General features: G+C 39.8%; 1 protein-coding gene and 1 long non-coding RNA gene across 2 annotated transcripts in view; one reads left to right on the top strand and one right to left on the bottom strand.

The window, feature by feature from the left end:
• Window positions 1–22917, bottom strand: part of LOC142068669 (uncharacterized) — a 240925-nt gene that overhangs the window by 216060 nt on the left and 1948 nt on the right. The gene's annotated exons all lie outside the window — the stretch shown is intronic.
• Window positions 17822–22917, top strand: part of CDH5 (cadherin 5) — a 53921-nt gene continuing 48825 nt past the window's right edge. Inside the window, exon 1 of the mRNA XM_048816790.2 lies at window positions 17822–18041. The gene's annotated coding sequence lies outside the window, so the exon portion shown is untranslated. The remainder of the gene's footprint in view (window positions 18042–22917) is intronic.

Genomic DNA, 22917 nt, shown 5'->3' with positions numbered 1-22917 from the left:
GGCAATGGGTACTCATCTGGTAAAGAAGAATCCAAACTTCAAGTATGTGTCATATTTTCTTATCACTTTATTTATTTTTTTTTGGCTGGCTCATTTCATGTATCCGTAGATGGTCCAAGACTTTCATTATCTTCTCCACCAGCGCACCCTTCTCATTGTCGAAAAATAAATCGATCCATGTCAGATTGAAATACTGCTTGCCGTTTTTTACAGTTGTAAATGGCGGGCTGTGCGTACGTTGCTAGGTTACCTTGCAAAGAAACACACCATTGTACTCGCAAGAATTAAACTTGACATATTGCAGCTTGGGTTTTTTAAAATAAAGACAGGTTTCAGAGTAGCAGCCATGTTAGTCTGTATTCGCAAAAAGAAAAGGAGTACTAGTGGCACCTTAGAGACTAACCAATTTAATTGAGCATAAGCTTTCATGAGCTTTCGTGATGCATCCGATGAAGTGAGCTGTAGCTCACGAAAGCTTATGCTCAAATAAATTGGTTAGTCTCTAAGGTGCCACAAGTACTCCTTTTCTTTTTAAAATGAAGATTTTTCTATACTGTGTCCAACATATACAGTTTAAAGCATTACATTTATATAGCTTTTAAGTAGATGACACTGGTACGTGGAGTTAAAGATTTACTAAGAGCTCAACTAGAGAATGCAGTTACGCTGGCAGACCACACAGAACTGTGTTGCGGCCTGTCAAGGTTCCTTCCCCACTCTGAACTCTAGGGTACAGATGTGGGGACCTGCATGAAAACCTTCTAAGCTTACTTTTACCAGCTTAAGTTAAAACTTCCCCACGGTACAAACTATTTTACTTTTTGCCCTTGGACTTTCGCTGCCACCACCAAACATCTAACCATTTTTTTTAATTAGGAAAGAGCCCATTTGGAAATGTCTTTCCCCCCAAAAATCTTCACCAAAACCTTGCACCCCCCTTCCTGGGGAAGGTTTGATAAAAAATCCTCACCAATTTGCATAGGTGACCACAGACCCAAACCCTTGGATCTTAAGAACAATGAAAAAGCATTCCGTTTCTTAAAAGAAGAATTTTAACAGAAGAAAAAGTAAAAAGAATCACCTCTGTAAAATCAGGATGGTAAATACCTTACAGGGTAATTAGATTCAAAACATAGAGAATCCCTCTAGGCAAAACCTTAAGTTACAAAAAGACACAAAAACAGGAATATCCATTCCATTCAGCACAGCTTATTTTCTCAGCCATTTAAAGAAAACAGAATCTAATGCATATCTAGCTAGATTACTTACTAAGTATTAAGACTCCATTCCTGTTCTGTCCCCAGCAAGAGCATCACACAGACAGACCCAGACCCTTTGTTCCCCGCCCCTCACCTCCAGCTTTGAAAGTATCTTGTCTCCTCATTGGTCATTGTGGTCAGGTGCCAGCGAGGTTATCCTAGCTTCTTAACCCTTTACAGGTGAAAGGGTTTTTCCTCTGGCCAGGATTTTAAAGGTGTTTACCCTTCCCTTTATATTTATGACACGGCCCATCTTTGAGCTGTGACCCACAGTTTGGGAACTCCTGTTTAGAGGTTTCCTGAGCCGGAACCCAGAGTAAAGGACAGGCCCAGGTTCCCCTGCCAGCCACTGAGGCAGTGGCACAATGAGGCAGTGAATGGGAAGACTGTCTAGGACTGCTGGTGAGGAAACACCTTGATACCCCAGAAGGGGAACATGCATATAGTGACCTGGCTGGAGGGCTACGTCACAAAGAGACAGTAGCAGCTCACAGAGTGAGAAAGGGGCTGAAGCCCCAGAGATAGAGGTGGAGAAGGCATGCAACTGCAGGAAGGGGCATTGACCTCACGAGCTCCTGCACCAAATTTGCTCAAGGCAGAAAAATATCTCTGGCCCCCCAGGCTGCTGCTTACGCTTATCACAGACCGCAGCTTCACATGCTCCTCTCACTCATTGGGTGTACAGCTCAGCATACAGAAGGAACAAAGTGGGAAATCTTCTTGTTATAATAGAGAGAACCTGGCAAAGAAACCTCATGGCTAATAAGAATATTCTGGCACTAAGTTATATTGGCTACAGAGGGCTTCTGAAGTTTATATCACTCTATGGTACATATTTCTTATTTATATACCATACTACAGTGTTGGTACCTATATTATACTTTATGTCTCACTCTGGAAAGCAAAGCCAGATCCTGGAATTGTTATTCTCCTTATTTGTGATGCTGAAAATTTTCTTAATCAGTGGTTAAACTCCATGATGAGTTGCTCTCTGTAGTTTCTCCTTTCTTACCAGATCATTATACAAAAATAAAAGTGGGGGGAGGGACAGACAGGGGGGTTTACAACCCTAGGGCATCCAAACTAGCTAAAATCACTTCAAGATAAGGAAATCCACTGCAGATTCTACTACTACCTGTGATTTAGATATGATCACAGCCTTCTGGAAACCTTAAATTATGGTATGACTTCAGTGGAGTTACTCTGGGTTTATACCAGCCTCCCTAACCAAGATCAGAATTTGTTTTGTGAGGTATCCTCTTCTGACTTAAGTTCTGGCATAAAACTGTGTGAAACCTTGATCTCATCGTAAGCATCAAGGACACCCTCAACCTGATTTCATAGTAGATGGATTGCCTCTGGCCTTTGCCGGTCATGCTTTACCATTTGCATGTAATCCTAATACGTGTTTTTCAGCACATCCAAATGACTAATAGAAGCAGAAAACAGGGTATACAATCTTGAACAATTCCAAAAAACAGAACAGCTGCAATGGGTTTTCCCCAAGATTCAGTGAATTGTTCTGTTTTTTGGAATTGTTCAAGATTGTATACCCTGTTTCCTGCTTCTATTAGTCAGAAGAAGATACCTCACAAAACAAACATTTCTGAGTTTTAGTTTCTTGTTTTGGCCAAGATATGGTATACTATCTTATCAAAAATTAACATTGCAAGAAAAAATTGCTCAGTCCAGATCTTGATGTTCAAAGGGGTCCTAGTTTATCAGATGCTTTATCAGAATTATGATCTTCTGGGTTTGCTGCATGTATGGAAGCTGTTGCTTCACAAGCCGAAACATTAGAATACCCACCCAAGCCGTTCAAGAAGAAATGATCTCAAAAGGAGGAAAGCAACGCCAAGGAAAATTACATCAGATCCTGACAACGTTTCTGAATGTGAGGTTTTCAGCCCTGTTTTATGCATAATATTAACATAATTGGCCAATAGGATGTGTAAGTACAATGGAGTCAGAGAAAGGTTAGCTTTTTTGACAGGTGCGATGCTGAAAAGCCTCTGCGGTGAAGTCCTAAAAAGGCATGCTCACAACTTAGCAAGCAGCCATCTTGAGGATTTAAACTCAGTTTTGAGAATCAGATGAAGCTCTTCACCAGTTTTTGTAGAATTTTTAAGGATGACTTGGAAATGAAGGTGCCTGTTGATCTCGCTAGCTACATTCACAAAAGGTATATAGAGGAGAGTTTCCCGAATTCAGAAATAGCAGTGTGCGTTTTTTGCTGGCTTTCTATACCATAGTTGCTAATGAAAGGAGTTTCAGCAAGCTAAAATTAATCAAGACCTATCTAAGAATGTCCATGGGACAGGAAAGGTTAAGCAATTTGACTTATTTCTCTAGAGAACTTGGAAGCAATGCAGATAGACTGGGATCAGCTAATTAACGAGACTACTTCAGAGAAGGCTAGGAAGCTCCCTTAGTAAAAGTATTTAGTAGTGATTGTGTAGTATTTTGCAGTGGGGGAAGGAGGCCCCAAACACCAATGGCACGGCACTGCATAGTAACTCACAATTCAGCCTTGGCAGGTGCACATCAATCAATCTCACTGTGAGTAGGAGGGTGTTATATTTGGTTATGTTATCTCTTTGACCTAAGTCAAAATGCAAACACTCTGGATAGCTAATCTTTTCTTTCCTTATTAATCTTAAGACACCCCTCCTCCCCACTGCAGATGGAGGCCACCATCAGAGCAATCAACCACCAGGCACCAGCAGCAGCTGCTCAGACTTAAAGGGAATATTCCAGTTCATTGATTCAATATTACAGGAGTCTGCACAGAGGCATTTTTGCTTTCTTAGGAACCAGATTTTAAAGAATCATTCAGAATGTAAAAGCTTATATTTTAATGCAAACTTTCCCATAGCACTTTACACCGATTTCCTATATAGTAGCCCTAATTATAGTACATGATAATGCTACACAGAAACAATTAGGAATAGGTGGAGCCATCCCCATATGCCCCACATTTGATCCAAGCCCCAACCAAAGCTCTCTGAAGGTTTAAAGGATACCCTATCTACTGTTGTGCTACTCCTGCACCGGGTAGGCCCCAGCCAGTGCAAGAAGTGGAAACAACGAACTTCTTCGAGAAAGGCTGTTCTTGTTGTTTTGCCATTCAGACTGGAAGCAGAAAATACTGGGAATGTCAGAAGTCAATTCTCATAAGGTTTTCAGCCCAGCTTTGGAAACTGAGAGCTTTACGATAGCTCAGATAAGCACTTGTCGAGTATCTTAACATCTGGACATTTATCTCAATCAAATGTGGACTCCATGTGCCAGATCCTGGTCCCCCATAGAGATTGCAGCTGCTTTGCTATGGTCCACTGGCACAAAATCAGTTCAAGACTGGCATGGAATTCTTTCAGGTTAGGGAAATCCCAGCTGGTAAGGACAGCATGCCTTTTCTGTCCTAAACTGTTGTGGTATTGCTGTGAGTTGTTAAACACAGCATACAACACCCAATAAGTGGCTGCATTTCAGTGGTAGGTAAAAACTGTGTTACAAGAGTGATGGGTATATATGTAAATAATTGCTAGATAAGGTGCCAGTAGGTGTCACTTAAAAATGTGTAGCACAGTTCCAGGTTTTTGTAGGACCCATAAGCTTGTTGTTGTTCATTGCATATGGCTGTCTTAGTGCAGCATTTTATGTCAACTCAACATACAGTACTTTCATACCATTTGTAAAGCACTTTCAGATCTTATCGGAAGGCAGAGAGCTATATAGATGTAAAATATTAATATATCATCATCAGGTACATTTGAAGTGCACATATATTTGATTATGTGCAAAACCTCCCATAACAATAATTGGCACAATGTGCCTAACTCCACATGTCCAGCACTGACAAATACTTAGTGTGAATGAACAGTTAGATTCATAGCAGCAATAATCCCTCAAAAGAAATAGGAGTTAATGGCAGAGTAGACTCAGGTAGAAGGTCTTAACCATAGCCCAAATATGTGAGATGGAAAGTTGTTGCCTCCCTGACAAAAGCATGGCGGAAAAAGAAAAATTTTCAGATTCTAACACCCACAAAAATGTATTACTGTTAGCTTGCACAAACCTGCATGACAGTGCACCAACACTTGCATGTGTAAATAATGCAGGGTGCCTACGCAAAATGCACAAAATTGGATATTGAATTCTGCATCTGAAAATTTGTCCCAATATGAGAAAGTGAAGGGGAGACAGATAAAAATGGCTTCTTTGTACATAATTTCTATCCCAACTGATATGCTTGGGAAAGATTTTTACTATTTTATTTAGGGAGACGCAAAGGGAAGTCACCCACCAAGTGGTTGCTGAGGCCTTTTTGTTTACAGAAAAAATTTAGTAAGAAAAAATCATAATGGATTCAAACATGCATGAACAATGTGTTTGAATTTTTGAGTACAGTATTCTATAGGTAGGATAGGAGGATATAGTTCATGTCATTTAGCTGGATTTCATAAAAGCATAAAAGATAAATTTGTACCGATAAACAGCCAATATTTTTTTAAAATAGGATCCTAAAATTAAATTCATTAAAAAGCTAGTAAAGTTTTTCAGATGAATAGTTTATTCACCAAAAACATGAAGAAACTATTTGACTAAATTACAAATTCAGGCCAAAATTGGCAAGTAGTTTCTGCTGGAAAAAATTAAGCGGTTTTGGGGTTTTTTTGGTTTGTTTTTTTTTTTTTGAAAGTTGAAATCATTCATTTTGACATTTTTTTAAATGAAATGTTTTGACTTTTCATTTCTGAAAGACATCTTTTTTCCAAAATTTAGTTCAATTTATTTAAATAACCAAAAAAGGTAGAAACACCTGAAAATGGAATGAAAAAAATAAAAAAGTCAGTTTGTGTTGAATGAATGTTTCATAAAACCTGAAATGTAATGTTTTCATTTCAGCCACTGAATTTAAAAAAAAAAAAACCCACCACCAATTATTCATTCAGCACTACTCCTAAATCCATGCTTGGGCACTTTACTAAATGGATAGATTTTCAGAAGTTCTAAGCATCCTGAAGTACCATTGCTGGTTATCCAGTACTTTTAAGCTGCCCACTTATTGAGGTGATACTAGAGAAATACGGATTTAAGAGTCTAATTTTAGGCTTCTGTTTTTGAAAAGCCAGGTTAAAGTGGACTGGGGAAGAGTGGGGGTCAATAGATAACATTTTAGACATACAAAGCATATCAGCAAAAGAAAGCCATCCAGGAACACAATTCAGCATGAATGATTATTTTCTAAAAATTGAAACCAGAAGAGTCTTGTTTGTTATCCACTATGCATTACTCATCCTTCATTATTCTCTAGGTTAAAAGAGTTGCAATAATACAGTTAGGGAGCAGAAACAATACCATGTGATTGAGGAGACCAACCACACATCATAGCACAAAGAGTCAAAGTGACCACTTCACAGCCAAACTGCATCTAAGGGCACCAATCAAACACCATTATTCTAGGCACTGTACAGACAAGCAATAGAAACCTCAGTCCCTACACTGAAGTTTAGCAATCTGAGGTATGACGAAACAACAGCTCGATGAAACCAGTAGAGGTGGAAGGAGGAAGAAGCAAATTATACAATAAGCAGCAAACAATTCAAATAGCTCTAGAGATGGCAGAAGGGTTGGCACTGGAGTCTTTGGGGGCAAAACGTAAGAGACTCAGCCAACTCACTCATGTGCTCTAGAACTTGACTCATTTTGCCAGCTTTTGATGTTTCCCAACAGTGACAAAGAACAATATAACCCTGGAATTAAGTCTTATAGGCAGTGACCTTCAATCTCTCCCCCTCCCCCCCGGCATCTCTTTCAATTAATTTAAAAGGAAAAATAAATGCAAGTTCACTCCTACGGTTTCCAGAAGATTTGAGCTCCGCCTATGCTGTTGGACACTAGTCAAGAATTATTTTGGCAAATAGATTTAGTCTTCCATCAAACATTACATAAATGATGGTATTTCTATTAGTCCCGGGGGCAAAGTTAAACCCTATTTATAGCAAATTCTCCATTCATTCTATATTCAAAGCCAAAGGCCAAATTCAGTCTAGGTGAAAATGGGTGCAGCTTCAGTGACATCAGTGGAGTTACGCCTGCTGACATCAGAGCAGAAACGGACCTCAGATGTGCAACTAAAATCACCCCTAACTACCTCCAATTATATCCATCAGTGTCTATTGGGAAAAATATATCTATACTGACTGAGATTTCCAAGCCATTAAGAGTTCTGATGCATACACTCACTCGCTCAAAGGAAGCACAAAGCAGAATACAGAACAGGAACAGTACGTGGGGGAAAGTCAGTCATACACTTAAATCATCTGCATTTGCACTATGTTTGCAGCAGTATCAAAAACAAAGCAACATAGATCTTGAGGTATAATAAAGAGAAGGGATATAAATGAGGGAAAAGTCATTGATGCAATATTTAAACCATTAGTGCATTGCCCCCAAAACTTTCAGAAGCAAAATCTTTCAGAATAACTCTCTCCACTCCCTTTTGATACACCCAAACACACTGAAACAAACAGCCAGGTGGACGCATTCATGAAGAGCTTTTATACAGAGCACATGTATCTGCCTCTCTTTTCTGTGTACTGTGTTAGATATGGGCACAAGAAAACCAGGTCTGAAATCCTGAGGCTTGGGATAAGGGTGGTGGTGGTTGTGCTTTCAGATCTGAATCCATCTGGTCCTTATCGCACTCATGGGACAACATAAACCCTGGAAATTTGAGCGGGGCGGGGCGGGAAAAGAGATCTTTCAAAATATGGCTCAACTCAATTTTGCTGCTCAGGTCCGTGTGTAGTACAAAGGCCTACACTCCATTTTCAGAAGTCCCTCCTCCCTTCTGTGAGTAATTTGTATTTTTAAAACGTTGGGCCATGTTTTCTGCAAAAATTTGCAGGTGCATATTTTGGTGCAAGAATTAGCAAGACACAGCAAGCACTGAACAAACCTCTGGTGAGAGGCAGTCCCTGCTTCTGAGAGCTTACAATCTAAATAGACAAGATAGACAAAGCTTGGGGCAAAACAGGGGCAAAATGACTTGTCCAATGTAGAGCTAGTCAAAAGCTGGAATTTCTACTCCCAGTGGACTCACAGGTAGCCAGAAGCCCTGGCTGAGCCTTGGAGTGCCTAGGCTCAGTGCTGAGTGGTAGGATGCATGGAAGCCCTGAGAATCCCAGCCTCAAGCTGAGGAGCCAGGAGCCAAGCATGAGTGAGAGCTGAAGCTCCCAGCTCTTCAACAGGGAGCTGGGAAGCTGGGGGTCCCCAGCCATGGGCAGTCTGCCTGATGGTCTCGGAAAGCCTAGGCTTTCCAGCAGCCTGTCAGGCAAGCTGGCAGGAAACCAGGTAGGTTTCAAACAAACCCCTGCCCAGTAGGCAGCATTCAACAAACTGGCCTTTTCTGACTAAACCCTGTTCTATTAGAAGGTCTCCAACGAGCTCTAGCCCAAGGTCACCCAGCAGGTCAGGGGCAGATCTGGAAATAGAACCCAGGTCCTTGGGTTGTTTTTTAATTTAATTTATTTATTTAGTGTTCAGTGGGTTGTGGATAAAAACAGAAATCTGGCATTTATCCCTCTTGGCCTCTTTCAGAAAACAATGAGATGCTGAAATGTCAGATTTTGGTTTACCCTGCAACCTCAAAAATAAAATGAGGGAAAGAAAGCACCTTCTGAGAGTTCTTTTAAACCTTTTCTTAAGTTTCTTTTCATTTTGGAGTACTCTGGAGTATATTTAGCTTTGAGTGCAGTTTGAATTGCTGGATGCAACCACGAGACTACAGGGAACCAGATCACTACAAACGTCCAACTAAACCCCACATTTATAGGTGCATATACATCTCAGAGGGCAGAGTTTGCTCCATTAATGTGGAGAACTACATAACTTAACAAGCACTGCTTCCCTTCTCTTCTCCATTATTGTGACATTCCCAGGGTACAATCTGGACTGCTGAACAGCTGTCCCCCCTCAATTCTCTATCCTGGGGTGCCTTTTACACTGCTTTGGTGTGAAAACCATCACTCTGGCCTACTCACACACAGCCTCTAGCATGTAAATGCCTGAGTTATAGGAGTGCTCCTGGCCAGCCGCTCTTAAAATTATATTTTAGAGTGACACCAGCAAATTCCCAGTCCCAGACTTGTCCCCAGAAATGTGCATTTTGCACTGGCCAGCTCTTTCTTTCTAGACAATACAAGCTCATAGAAAGTCCACCATTTCATTTATAGAACATATGCCCAAATCTTGTTATCCCACATACTTCAATCCAAACACACACTGGTTTAGATAAAACAATAAAACAGGTATATTAACAAAAGAGAGAAAGGAAGACTAAGTGACTACAAGTAATGAGGCATAAAAGTCAGAATTGGTTACAAAGAAATAAAAGGTAAAACACAAATTAATACCAGATTTATCAAGCTAAGTGAATTCAAAGCAAAAAGGTTTCTCATGCTTACAGCTATGTGGCTAGAATCCTTCTGCCAGAACCACTCCCATAGTTGAATGCTTTTTTGGGGGGGTGGGTGTCTTTCAGACATTGTTGATGCTGTGAGTAGAGATGAGGCGAGAGAGATGATTCCAGGCCTCTGTTCCTCATTTTTATATCTTTTCCACTTCTTTGAGAATCATCTCCAAGTTCAGGTGACAGCCAGTTTGTTTACATGGGAACAGCTGTTCCCATTGCCAAGATGTAAATTCCTCATTCACACCCTTCTTCCTGCCAAAGAATGGCTGCTTAACCAGGTGATAGTCCATTTGATTTAGTTAACACCTGGCTGAGGCATCAGTTGGCCTTTTGTCTCTCAGGAACTGGTTTGGGCTGCTTCCCCGGATTTGGAATATGCCTTAGAAACATCATACAGTAGAATCTTATAATTTTACATACAATGTTGCCACACATATTTTACTAGGACAACAATAATCAGCAAATTATGTTTTTTCAAATGATACCTCAGAAGGCATACTTTGTACAAAATGTATCATAGTCTTATGAAAGTGGTGAATATAGGAATACGGTCTGTCAATTATCCACTGATATGAGAGTGTTTTATGAATAATATTCATAATACTTTGTATTTGTATAGTACTTTCTAACCCACGATCTTAAGGGACTTTAAAAAGGTGGCTGAGCATTATCCTCCTCATTTCACAGATGGGAAAACTGAGGCAGAGAAGTTATGTCACACACCAAATCAGTATCAATTGCTGGGAAAAGAGTGCAGCTCTCCTGACTGCGTATTGTCTCCTCTAGTCAGAGAATGGTGCCAGAGCGTCCACAGAACAAAAGCTAAACATTTTTCATTTTTCAAGTTTTCCATGCAAATTTTTGATTTGTCATTGGGGGGGAAAAAACAGTTTTCAGATAACTTTGTTTTCCACCAGAAAACCAAAAAATGCCAAGAAAAACAGTTACTTTCTGGAAAAAAGGAAAAAGGAAAAAGAAAAAAAAAATTTCCCATTAAAAGAAGTTTTGATGGAAAATTTCTGACCAGTCCTACTTCATTAAAGTACAGCTGCCTCTCACAAATGTATATTACATATTAGGGATTGATTAGCTTAGCTTGCCAGTTACAATCTTTGTTTGTAATTTTAATAACCAAATCAAACAGGTTCATCTTGCATGCTTGCTAGATTCTTATTTCAGAGTAGCAGCCATGTTAGTCTGTATTCGCAAAAAGAAAAGGAGTACTTGTGGTACCTTAGAGATGAACAAATTTATTTGAGCATAAGCTTTCGTGAGTGGATGCATGCATCCGATGAAGTGAGCTGTAGCTCACGAAAGCTCACGAAAGCTTATGCTCAAATAAATTTCAGAGTAGCAGCTGTGTTAGTCTATATCCGCAAAAAGAAAAAGGAGTACTTGTGGCACTTTAGAGACAAATAAATAAATAAATGTGTTAATCTATAAGGTGCCACAAGTACTCCTGTTCTTTTTTTAGATTCTTATTGTCACTCTGCAGTAACGTAGAGTTTCATTTGATAGCTCATTCTGACAATGCTACTACGAGTCAGAGTCGAATATAAATCCACTTTTCTAACAAAAAAACTATTTCTTCCTGTCATTTATAAACAAGGAAATAGGAAAATTTGCCTGGTAGGACTGTGCCCCAGTGAATTTTTTAGTGTCAAATTCTGTATGCAGCCAGAACTCTCAGATATAATAAATCAGTGGCAAGCTTGCCTGATAAGTGTGTGTAGGATTTGGCCCTTAATTTGGGATCTAGGTAATCAAATACAGATGTCACCACTGCAGTAGCCCAAACTGAAGACATTACTGAGACAATTATTTTACACATGCCGATGTCGGCTTCCATTAGCCTGCTGAGCTGATGTTTCTTCACATTTTCTACAAACCTTACATCACAAATATGTCCAGCATTACATTCCTCTGTTTAACAAATCTCACTATAGGAGGCTGAAGTCAGACCTGCTCCAAGATATAAACATCAATCGGTGACAGAGGGAAACAGCTAGTAAATGGAAATGACTGATAGCACTGCAGAGCCCTGATTAAAAGTCCCAGAAATAACAACAAAACTTTTTACCAACATTAAACCTGCCACATTGCACATTAATTGTTATTTTTAACCATAAATTATGTTGCTGTCGGAGAGGACTCAGACAGCTGTCACATGCCATTGTGCCCCATTTAAAATGTGAGGAATTTTACAATGATTATGTAAGCTTTTCAAATTAGTAGTTTAGGGATTATTTGTGTAACTGGTACAAAGCTGTCTCTCCATAATTCTTAGCTAGTCTTAAAAATACTGACACAAATATCACAGCTGTGATTAAATGTCAACTTCTGGCACAGCTTCACTTGCACAGTACCTTGTGGGTAAGTTTTATGAGGACAATGTACTTAGGGTGACCAGATGTCCTGATTTTATAGGGACAGTCCCAATTTTGGGGGGCTTTTTCTTATATAGGCACCTATTACCCCCCACTCCCTGTCCTGATTTTTTACACTTGCCATCTGGTCACCCTAAGTGTACTGGCCCTGGTCTTCATGTTATGTTACAAGACATACAGTGGGAACAAATTATGGGTATACTGCTCAAATGTAAAGCTCCAGCCAAAGGGAGTCAAATTATTACAGCAAGTGTTTATGATTAATGAATCCGCAATTGCTATAATATTGGTTTCTATCATTCCAATAGCTGTCATGGTAAATGATTTCATTTCATAAATTAAATAAGACACTCAGAATATGTGGGGGCATCTAACTTGAAGAACTAAACTCCCTCTTATCAAAAAGCAGACTTGATTCCACTGATGTCAGCAGAATTTCTCCTGCTTCACCTCGCCGCGAATTTGGCCCTAAAACTACAGTTCTCAGGAATGTTACCAGCAATGTTTAAGAGACAAGTCAGATGAGATAGAAAGCAACCCAAATCAAGAACTAAAATGAAATTTAAAAACAAAACAAGATACCGCACAAAAAGTCATTTACTGAGATGTAAACTCCACATTTGTCAGGGGGAACAATAATAAGAAGCAACTTTAAAAGTATGAACATTATGGGCCAAATTGTGTTCAGTTATGGAGTAACTCTGAATTTACACTAGTGTAACAGAGAGAATTGGGCTCTCCGTATGGAAGCATGTGAAGTAATGCGGCTATCAGTGTTGATGGAGACTGTAATAGCAAAGACTGAGGCAACAGTCCTATCAGGAGTTAAAACCTGGCATAATATATTGCACTGTACGGTGAATTTCACACCACTGTGCTGGCTACAAAAATGAGGACTTAGAGTTTCAAGTTACCAGCTCTTCAGGGCAGGGACTCTGTACTTCGCTGTGGCTATGTCTTTGCTGGTGCTAGGGGTGCGACTCCCAGCTCAGGTAGACATACTCGTACTAGCTCTTATTAAGCTAGCCTGCTAAAAATAGTGGCATAGTCACAGTAACACAGGCAGCACCAAGTGTCAGCAGGGAATAGCCACCCCTGGTACGTGCCCATACGGTCCAGGCACTTGGAGTCACTAGGCTGTTCCACTGCTTGCTGCTGTCCATGCCACCATGACTACACTACTATTTTTGCGTGCCAGCATGATGAGAATGAGGTGAGAGCATACCTGCCCCAGCTATGAATCACAGCCCCAGCTCGAACCGTAAACAGAGCCTGTGTTTGTACAGTGTCTAGTGAGGCCCCACTATGAGTTGGCCTTTAGGCACTATCACAATAAAACGTGATTAATAATAAACTAAACAACCTGCCCAGTACTTTAAACATAAAATATAATCTTGCAAATTTAAAAAAAAAGACAATATACTTATTCAGATTTCATATTGGTTTTACACCGGTGTAATGCCATTGATTTTGATGAAGTTACACCTGATTTACATCTACGGAAGTGAGCGCAGAAGCAGATTGACTGTATTTACCATATGAAATTGTAGGTCAATTACAGGCCACAGAAATGCGTTATTCTCATTAATAAAAGAAAACCCCTATATACTTATTAGGATTCATGCAAATGTCAAGGTTAAACAGTGCTGGATGAGACCGACAAATCTCTACAATAAAGCTAGAATTTTATCCAGTCCAGTAAAAAGACTGTTTAAAAACTGAACTTTACAAAAGTAAATTGTTCAGCTCATCTGCGTCTACTTCAACATCTCTAACGTAAGGAGGATTCTGAAACCTTAGCTTGTGATAGAAAGAGGTGCTGCTCTGAACCAGATGGCACTAAACTGACTGTGCTACTCAAAAACAGCATGCAGAGCAGCTGCTGAACATCCAAGGGGCAAAGACTCGGAAGGGAACAAAGCTGTCAGGGTGAACTAGCTGGCTACAGTTAACTGAAAAATGTGTTGTGGAATAAATGTTGAAGAGATATGTCATCAGTGGAAAAGGCTGAATGCTCCTTGAGGTAGAAGAGATTTACAGATGCAGACACACCAAACTACCATGGGTCCTACGTGAATAGTTCAGCATCTTTTGCAGGCTCAAAGTCTGCATCCTCTGAGTCCTTCCATTTCCTAAGGAACATTAATTCTCCTCCACTCTGCATGGAGCTCATTTCTCGCTGAGGATTCCATGCGCTGTCTGCACATTCCCATCCACTTCTAGAAATTTTTCTATTTAAACACAGATGTCTAAATTTTTAAGCTTGTGTGCTTAAAGTTAGGCACCTAAATAAAAACATACCTACCAAATGTAATTTTGGATTGTATTAATAGAGGCATATCATGCAAATCACAAGAGGCGATAGGACAGCTCTACTTGGTTGGTTAGGTGTCAGCTGAAGTAGTGTGTCAGCTGTATAGAAAGGATGTAGAGAAACTACAAAGAATCCAGAGGTGAGCGACAAAGATGATCAAAGAGATGGAATGCAAGCCATATGAGCAAAAGCTGAAGGAACTGGGTATGTTTAGTTTGGAAAAGAGGGGGGAGGAACATGATAGCAGTCTTCAAATATTTGAAAGGCTGCCATAAAAAAGATGGAGAAAAATTGTTTGCTCTTGCCACAGAGGGCAGGACAAGAGGCAATCGGTTCACAGTACAGCATAGCAGATTTAGATTAAATCACAGGAAAAAATTCCTAACTGTAAGAACAGTACGACAATAGGACAGACTGCCTGTGGAAGTTACGGGAGCTCCATCACTGGAGGTTTTGAAGAGGAGGCTGGATAGCCATCTGCCTGGGATGGTTTAGACGCAACAAATCCTGATCTTGGCAGGGAGTTAGTCTAGATGACCCTTGTGGTCCCTTCTAACCCTATTGTTCTATGATTCTACCAACATCTTTGGACAAAACACAGTACTTTTTAGATTTGCATACAATTACATTAATTTGTAAGCAACCAGTCAGCAGAGCACTTCCCCATAGACTAGTAGATTTACCCTGCAGGCCTATAGAAGAGTTGGAAAAAAAACAGTCTAAGGGAAAACCATCATGCCAGCTGTTCTTGGAACAGGGATCTGATTTTGAGCTTACATTACTGTCAGCATGAGCTGCAAGTGTTCAGCACCTTTGAAAACCAGACCACTTTTATTTAGGTGCCCTATTTAAAATCTATGTTGTCCAGAAAGCACAAGAGTGAGAAAGGCTGGGTTCAAATTGGTGAAGAGTATGCCTGAAAGGTTAGGAGATTTGTTTCTATTTGGATAAGTATCCAAAGATGGGTTGTTTATCCTAAAATATCCAATCTTACATTACCTCATAATCATCTCTTAAATCCTATAGGATTCAGCAGAAGTGAAACCTATACAGTGAGAAAAGGGTCTATGGAAATTTAATAAGGTTCTAATACTTTAAAAACTGATAGAAAAATAGTATTTCTTGGTTTTGTTTTTCCCCCCACCACCTTTCAGAACTCTGAAGCAGACAATTCTCCATTAAGTTCTATAGGATCCAAAGGAAGAGATTGGTCTGCTGTCCCAGGACACGCATCGGAAGAAAAGGCAAAGGAAACAAGTTCTACAAGACCTAGACAAATTGTCACTGTGGGATTCCTCCAGTGCCCACTAAAGCAGGGGTTCTCAGACTGGGGTTGTGACCCCTCAGGGGGTCTCAAGTGGTTACTGACATCCCCAAGCCCGATTAAAATTAAAATCCCCCCTGCATTTTTAATTTATAAGGGGGGGGGGGGAAATCACACTCAGAGGCTTGCTGTGTGAAAGAGGTCACCAATACAAAAAGTTTGAAAACCACTGCAGTAAAGGCCATGGAAAGATTCCCATTGATTTCTAGAGGCTGTGGATCAGGCCCTATATGACTGGTCCTTAAAGGGATAGAAGTAGATGATTATTGTGTGGATTTGGTGAGACCTGGACTAGAAACGACCTGGAAAGAAGACATGAGCATTTTTGAAAGCAAAGGGCATGAAGGACTATCTTATCCCCCATCCTTTGTTAGACTGATGGCACCAAAGATGATTCTGTCAGTCAAACAAATTTAGAGTTATTTACAAAAATAAACAATATCTAGCATTGTCATCTGCTCTGGGTACCAGAGCCTATTGCTTAAGCTGCATCCTCAGCTGATGACTGTTTTCCAGTGAACGGCAGTTAACATCCTCCCCCGCCCCCTTCTCCTCTTCTCTCAGCAATGAAATAGAAATTGCTTATTTTCTTATGAGGAAACCTAATTGTAATCAGTCTCCTTAAAGAAGACTTTGAAAAATGTCCCCTCATTAGCTGCTTAACCTTCCTGAATAATTAATGTATCAAAATTTTAAAAGAGCTATTCGTCTTTGCTGCTGCATGTCATAAAAATGTGAAATAATGTAACCAAAGCTTAGTCTTCTAGAAAACTGGAAAAATCAATCCCATTACCTTTGCTAAATTGTGATGAAGAATAGGGGTGAGAGCATATTTCACTGCAGGATGTTATTATTTAAAGTCTTCTATAAAATATGTTGCACATTTGGCTAAATTTATTATAACATACCTGTAAGACCTCAACAATTGGTCTCTTTTTTCATCTCACGCTTCTCAGAGTGTCTCCTGAATTATTTAATAAAGTAATTCCCCTCTGGCTTGTAGGGTAAAAGAAATAGTGGGTCTACATTTTTTCTTTGGTTTTAGGGTAGGAGGAGAAATTTAAGTATATGTTGCTGTCCCAGAACAGAGCACCAATATTCTATATGAGTTCTAGGAGGGCCCATCTACTCATCACATTGAACTACCTTAAGTTTCATGGGTGCAATGCCCATTAGAGTCACTGTGGCCTGAATCTGGGAAACTCCCATTGGGCTGCAACAGAGGAACAAATCAGGTCCACTAGCATAACTCAAACCACTTACTTGGAATGTTTAACTTTTCCCCTTCCCTCTCCCCTAAATATTCCTCTGCTTTAAAAATTCAAATGCAATTTGGGCAACAATTTAATTCAACAGTTTTCCCTTTAGAGTTTTCTGGCCTGACTCTTTACTGCCTTGCAACTAAATCAGAATGGCAGCATTTTTGCGCCCTTCTTGTACAGGTGGAAATGAATATACAAAGTGCAAAGGAGAATCAGGCCCTAAATTGGAGACGTGCAACCAAATTCTGCTCTCAGTTGTAAATCCAGTTACTTTAAATCTACATCACTGTTACCAAGAACAGAATTTGTCCCATGTTTCTTCCCACAATTTCATTATACTTCAATCTACTACGTATTTTTTCATACCACTAGCAAAGGTTGACTCATCGATTTTTGGGAAGTAGTGGAACTTTATGGGAACTCCCATATGATGGATGTGAGCTTCAGTCTTTGTTGTTTCTGGTGTAAAAACCCGATGGCTAGGACTCACCAAAATGCTGAAAAATCCTGTTCCGCCTGAACACAAAACATTTGAAAATAAACCATACTGACCATAGTGATCAAACATTCAAATAATAATATAAATATTCATTCTGGATTTATTTTTTACACTGTTTAGTACTTGACATATTAAGCACCAGCGCTGGCTTCATATTTCTGTTAGAGTCCATTTCCCTTTATTCAGCTACTTATTTGTTGCTCCCTCTGAAAAGGTAAGTATAGTAATAACAAGTCTAAGTTTATCTGGTTTCCTCCACTCCTTTCTCTCACTGGCATTAGTAAGGCTTGGAACAATAACAGGATGCAGGGATGGAGGATGGGAAAAGGCTGACTCCCAGCTGGGGAACCTTGGAGACTGGAAAGCTGAACACTCCCAGTATTGCTTAATGAAATGAAAACTGATTTTTTGTTATTGTTCTTCACTCTGGGTTGTGCTGTGTAGATTTCTGGATACTGTTGATTTAGTTTGCCTAACTTGGGATAAAACTGAAGCTTCACTGACTCATGTGAATCAGGTAAGGGACAATGGGCTGGTGTTGCTCTCTGCAGGTTAATTTCCAGGGCTTTATTCCCTATTTAATTGCTTTGATTTTTGTTTAAAGTTCTGAGATGGGCTATTTACTTAATATTCTGTGCATCAGACATCTTCGCAGCATCCTCGGATCGGATACTGCTGTCACTTGGGCATAGTTCTATTGACGTGGTAATTTACACTGGTGTGAGAAGAAAGTCAGGCTCTCTGAGGCTACAGCAAAATGCTTCCACACTATAAGGAATGCTTAGACATTAAGAAATGGATCATTTTGTACCTCTGGTTCACACTGCAAACTGAGATACCAGGGTATGCAGCCACTGGACTCTTACAATGAGACATAACAACAAAATCAATACTATAAAATGTACCTGGGGACCTTTCAGTTGCAGTGCAGACAGTAACAGGCTTACTATTTTGTCATTGGAAAAATGTACGTTATATCTCGCTTCCTTTATACATAAATACATTGGATCAAGGTTGCAGAGGCCCTTGGTATTTTTTTCTTTCTTAAAATTATTAAAGGAATTTTAGCGCTACTGGACTAAGAACCAAAGGGTTAGAGTTCTCATCTTCCAAGGCAGCCACTATGCAGATCTCACATAGCTGGAACTACATTTATGTAAAGACTAGGGGTAACATTTTCAAAAGCATGTAAGTGATTTAAAGCCTCAGTCCCATTTTCAAAAGTGACTCAGACACTTAGGAACCTAAGTCTCCATTGACTTTCAATGAGATTTTGGGGCCTAAGTGCCTGGGCCACTTTTGAAAATGGGATTCAGGTGCTTTTGAAAATTTTACCCTTGATCTTCCAAGTTCCAGTTAACAGTACCTAGACCTTACAACTGTCTATTGGTCTGGAAGTAGAAATCTCTGGCTCTCAGCTGTCCAAACTTACTTATTTTTCCGGTAAGTTACTTCACGGAGAAAGCCTTGAAACAAGCAAACTGCTAACAGGGCTTTTATGCTGTTATAACTATAATGTTTCACGTAGCAGGTCCCTCAGCTAACAGGTTTTCCACACAACTTTCAAAGACACAAATGTTTATGAAGAAGAGAGGAGTTGATGCATCTTTGTTTCTGTTGGAATTATATTTTGTAGTGGTGGGATTGTCGGGCAGACAATATCTTACTGTGCAGTGTGCCATGCTGTAATGAAATGAAAGAAAAAATATGGAATAGGTTACTTTTGTGAAGACACCTGAACAGTTTTCAGTCATTAAGAGTATTAAAATTGTGGTATTTGTTATAGGACCAGATGCAGGGCTCAGTGCTCAAGATGCTTAAGCAGAAATAGATTCACTTAAACAGTTAATGGTTTTGAAGATATTTGCCAAAAGAATATATGTTTGCCTCATATCCTGCTTTTGTTGAAGTAGAATAGAGTAATTGAAAACAGGATATGGGTAAAGGGACTTGTGTAGTTTCTGCCTTACACATGCATATGATGATAATTTTTGATGAACTAGGCTATAAAAATATAAAAAAATATTTCAAAGAAAAATTCTTCCTTTTTCCAGTGAAAAATAGGAATTTTTTTTCTGTTTCTTGTCTGGCTTTAAAACAATTAGTGCTTTCTGGCTGGAGAAGAGGATGGTTATTGCTGGTGGTTGGGTTTTTAAAAAGGTTTAATCTATAATTTTTTTAACCCATTTGTACTTCATTTTGGTTTCTGAGGTAAGAGTATCCACATTCCAGATCACTTTGGAGTTTAATTTAGACAGGTCCAAACTCTAATGGCAAATGGGGAAAAAGTCTTTCCGACTTATTTCATGAGATGTGTAAAATGGGAATATTTTGTGATGGAGAAAAACATTTTAAAGGTTTACAAAGTACTTTCCAATCTTCATCCAGTATGTTTAAAATTAGATGAGCCCCTACTGCTCAGCACACATGTTGGAAGGATTAGTTTCCTTAATATAAAATTATGTGAGCTTTAAGTATACCTTTTAGTGAACTTGATCTGAATTTCAAGTTCGTAACAAAGCATAAATTCAGGCAAATTTTGAGAGATGTGTGGTTTTGTTGCACACATTTTGCACAGTTCTAACTACAACACACTTCTCAAGAATATATTACTGCCTCCGGGAGCTCATTGTACTGCATGAAATATCAGTATGGCAGGCAGAGATGGTATTTTGGGCCTGAACCTCTAAAGTATTGAGCTTGGGAAATACTCCAACACCTTACAGAACCAGACCCTGTGTAAGTGCAAATTCCCTGAAACTCATGGAAGTCAGTGAGCTAGAAAGATATTTTAGATATAGATACACACGCACACACACACGTTTTGTCCTGTGGCTGATTCTGCTGAAAGGCAGTAGCTGTTGTTCTATGTCTATTTCAGGCACCTCCTGAACTTAGAGTAACAGCTGTGTTAGTCTGTATTCGCAAAAAGAAAAGGAGTACTTGTGGCACCTTAGCGACTAACCAATTTATTTGAGCATAAGCTTTCGTGAGCTACAGCTCACTTCATCGGATGCATACTGTAGAAAGTGTAGAAGATCTTTTTATATACACACAAAGCATGAAAAAATACCTCCTCCCACCCCACTCTCCTGCTGCTAATAGCTTATCTAAAGTGATCACTCTCCTTACAATGTGTATGATAATCAAGTTGGGCCATTTCCAGCACAAATCCAGGTTTTCTTACACGCACACACCCCCCACACACACACCCCACTCTCCTGCTGGGTTTGTGGGGGAGGGGGGAGGAGTGTGAGAAAACCTGGATTTGTGCTGGAAATGGCCCAACTTGATTATCATACACATTGTAAGGAGAGTGATCACTTTAGATAAGCTATTAGCAGCAGGAGAGTGGGGTGAGAGGAGATATTTTTTCATGCTTTGTGTGTATATAAAAAGATCTTCTACACTTTCCACAGTATGCATCCGATGAAGAGAGCTGTAGCTCACGAAAGCTTATGCTCAAATAAATTGGTTAGTCTCTAAGGTGCCACAAGTACTCCTTTTCTCCTGAACTTAGTATGCCCTGGTTTATATGGGACTTACTATAATTTATATGAAAAATAATTTGGGAAAAAGAGTTAACTTTCAGCAATCAGGCTGTTGAGTCACTTCAATTCACATCTGAGTTTCATAACTCTTGAAAACAGTAGCTGCACTAAGGAACAAAGGCACATAAAGATCAAGGATATAATTTCCCTTAGGTATAGTTTATTTCTGGCTTTCTATTTTTTTCCTACCTGTCTGTCTGTGATAGTGTAAAACTACAGTCAGTCAGTCATCTGGCAATTAACCTTTCTAGCAAAGCAATACTGCCAGCCCAAACATTTGAGCAGTCTTTTTCTCAGCACAGATATATTTGTGTGGCCAAGTAAGCAAATGCTCTTGAAGGTTAGGACCATCAGGTAAAAGTATTACTAAATATTACATTTGGAAGTATGGAAACACTGAGCTTGCAGTGAAAAGCCTGCTATTTCAGAGGGAGGGAAAAGCATGGTCACCTGAGATGCGCTTCAGACACCATATAAAGTCAGCTCTTTCCCAGACTGATAGAGACCAGGAGTATCATGCTGTATTAGCACCAGGGTCTCAAGTGGGAAGGATGGTTGCAAAGCCACACTCCAGTTAGAGATGGGCCAAAAACAGAATCTGATCCCATTTGAATTTCAGGTAGGAGTTGGTATCTAAACCCTCTCGTACAGTTTTTGTTCTAGATCAGATCCAAAACCTAAACCTTTAAATCCATAATAAGCTTTTTATTTATTTTTTTATTTTATTATTAAGAAAAGCTTACTAAAAAAACAAAACAAACTAGTCTTCGACCCATCACCCTCCAGTCTCTCCCCCACAAAATAACTTTTGTCCTTCCCTCAACACAGTGAGCCCCAGACACGCTCCTTGCATCTTCCCCACACACCCCTCCTGAGATCAGACCTGCCCTGTGAAAAAATCTCCATCCCCTTTGCACATGCAGAGTTTAGAATAGCAGCTCCTGATATCACAGGAAGCTCACCAGGCTATAAAGTCGTGGTGTCTCCACAGCAACCATTGGCTCTTTATCTCTGCTCCAGTGAGGCTGGGGAAGGGCATTCCTGCTCCACATGGTATTTGGAGGAGGCGCTTGATTTCACCTTTCATAGAATCCTAGAATATCAGGGTTGGAAGGGACCTCAGGACGTCATCTAGTCCAACCCCCTGCTCAAAGCAGGACCAATCCCCAATTAAATCATCCCAGCTACCATGGCTCTCTTCTGCCTCGCACCATGCTACCCACTTTCAGCTTGTGCTTTGAAAATGTTCTAGGAGCACAAAGGACACCCTCTAATCTATGTGTGGGCCTGTGATTTCTGCTCAGATAGTTTGTTGACCTGATCATGCTCTCAGTGAAGACCATGGAGAATTTACCATTAATTGCCAAGGGAGCAGGAGTGGGCCCTGTATGAATGAACAGACTTCATACAACGATTAATCTCCTCTGGGGCAAAGATTCAGAATTAGCCATTCCATTCTGTTTGTGCTGCCACTCCCCCTTAGAACTCAGCCTGCATTCAGAGGAGGACATCCTCTATGCCACATTAGCATCTTATAGAAGGGTGTCATGGTCATCTCCCAGATTCATAAGATTTGTTTTAAAGTCCACTCAAAGTAAATTAAATTTTATCTGAAAATGCCAATTTACTTAAACAACATTTTGGGGTTAGTCTGAAGTACTCAATATTTATTACTAATAAGATATGAGGTTCACTTTATTTCTATCTGTTTTTAGGGAAAACAGTTTTTATATGACAGTAATGTCAAAATTATAACTATGACCAACTGATGTGTTCTCGGCTTTATGCTACTGTGGTATCTAGGGGCCCAAACTTGCAATAAATAGATACACTTTCTATTAT

The sequence above is a fragment of the Caretta caretta genome, chromosome 12 (genome assembly GCF_965140235.1).
Source record: "Caretta caretta isolate rCarCar2 chromosome 12, rCarCar1.hap1, whole genome shotgun sequence".
Taxonomy (NCBI): domain Eukaryota; kingdom Metazoa; phylum Chordata; order Testudines; family Cheloniidae; genus Caretta; species Caretta caretta.
This window is presented reverse-complemented; position numbering and strand designations above follow the sequence as displayed.